The sequence below is a fragment of the Wyeomyia smithii genome, chromosome 2, assembly GCF_029784165.1.
Source record: "Wyeomyia smithii strain HCP4-BCI-WySm-NY-G18 chromosome 2, ASM2978416v1, whole genome shotgun sequence".
Taxonomy (NCBI): Eukaryota; Metazoa; Arthropoda; class Insecta; order Diptera; family Culicidae; genus Wyeomyia; species Wyeomyia smithii.
The window spans coordinates 125,809,764-125,811,790 of record NC_073695.1 but is presented as its reverse complement, the minus strand read 5'-3'; the positions used below and the strand labels follow the sequence as shown (position 1 = coordinate 125,811,790).

Genomic DNA, 2,027 nt, shown 5'->3' with positions numbered 1-2,027 from the left:
AAAAGATAAACAAAACGCTTGCAGTGTAACCAATATCACTTCAGTTTTTTGTTATTGTATATCTAACAACGTTTTCTAGTTTTGTTAGATTTTATATCCAGATAACGTTGAAACTATGCGAAAACTATTTCAATATTGTAGCGAAAGAAACAACTCTTTTTGAAAGGTTTAATATTATTTTTTGTCATCATTTTATAATCAATTAAAACTGCCACTGATAAAAGCAATTGTCGATCTAGTTGCACTGCGCAGACACAACACATTTGCGCATGCGCTGGTTAACAGTTGTCATCGCAACAGATTTGCGCATTGCCGTATTAGTACTCGAGATGTATTTTGCCACTTAATTATATCAAGTTGGCGTGCTTTCATGCAGTAATCGGGACTTGTTCTACTAGCCTTCATGTTTTGCGCTTTTCTGGTGATATTGATGTCATGGAATAGGTAACGTTAACTATTCTATACCAACGTGTGTTACTTCGAATGTAGGTCGAGACTTCATTTGCATGATGTCTCGGCTCATGCTCAATCACTATGGATTTGACGCGCATCTCCGTCGTATTGGGCTCGGGGAAGGCGGTATCTGTGCCTGTGGAGAAGGTTATCATGACATAGAGCATGTGGTTTGGTCTTGCCCTGAACACCGTGGCGCCAGGTCTAAATTAATAGCTTACCTGCAGGCCGAGGGTAGACAGCCGGCTGTTCCTGTTCGTGATGTCTTGGCGAGCCTTGACCTTCCCTACATGTCCTCCATATACATTTTCCTGAAATCCATCGATGCGCCAGTCTAGACCCACCCCTTTTCGCCTACATCCAATTTACCCGCAAGTAAGATTCTAGATATAATTGGCTCCGTAAAACATTTACTTGTATTGTGCCGTGTCAAATAAACGTTAATTGAAAAAAAAAAAAACAATTACATAAAAATCGAATTGCGATGAAATTCGCGCCACGTCTGCTGCAACAGTTTGTTGCATTGTTCTTTGAAAGCATAAATTCGATCTAAAAACAAAACTCACCGCTTCACATCATCGTCTGCATCGTTGGATACAATGCATTGCATGCATTGCCCGCATTTAAACTCAACCGATCAGAGTGTGCGGTGCAAAAAAACTCAAACTATCGAGACGAAGCAGTTTCAAGTTGGATTCAAATCTGGAAAAGTGTTACTCAGTTCAACTTTGCACGAGTTCATGCCATCACTGGGTAGGGGATTAGCCTTGCACACGCGCACCGGTGAATTTGCTTTTACACTTTGTGCGGTCGTTCTTACACATCACGCAGTGCAAGTTGCAATACACGCCGTGTAGTGTTTTAAATATTTTCTCCGTGGCAGTGCGTGTTTTGGACATGGCTGATTGCAGTCGAACCTAAAGAAAAATTTTGATCAGTGTGTATTGTGTTTGTTTACTCTTTTAGTTTTGATATTGTTGTTCTGCGTTATCAAGCAATTCAGAACAGAACAGAAAATTATCATAACAGTATTTTATCGAAAAAGTACTTGAAACTATACATTTTCGTCATTTTATTTCAATCCCCTATTCATCCAATATTACTCATAGACTTGACTTGCGTATTGGGTAGATAGTAGATTAGCTAAAAACATTGCCTTTAATTTATTTAAATTTTTGCTCACCAGTATTGATTTCAACTTTCATAAAAATAAGTATTTGAAAAAAGTCAATCTCTATCACCTAACATTGAAATAGTAATATTAGGGTCCATTCAAATTTAACGTGACATAAATATTGGACTTCCGGAAAACCCTCACCACTTTGTCTAGCATGTTTCCAATACTCAGCACACCAGGCATAAAAATATTCCTCAGCCCTGCCTTCGATATGTAACATTTGAACGGACTTTTATGAATCAATAAGGAAGCGCTTATTTATAACGTAATGCAAGAATAATTATTGTTGATCTCCTTTTCCCCTTTGCCATGCTTTTTGTTTAAATTTTCCGTATGGATTGCAACACTTTGCCAACCCAACACTCTTCCCCGTTTCCTGAGCGTTACATAATTTGTA

The 2,027-nt window shown here is 38.4% G+C and overlaps 1 long non-coding RNA gene across 1 annotated transcript; it reads right to left on the bottom strand.

The window, feature by feature from the left end:
- Positions 1–441: 441 nt before the first annotated feature.
- LOC129720912 (uncharacterized) lies at positions 442–1,153 on the bottom strand. Its single transcript, XR_008727311.1, has 3 exons — positions 1,020–1,153; positions 675–866; positions 442–589 (listed from the first exon to the last, which is right to left on the bottom strand). It is a non-coding gene; the product is annotated as an uncharacterized LOC129720912 (long non-coding RNA).
- Positions 1,154–2,027: the final 874 nt, after the last annotated feature.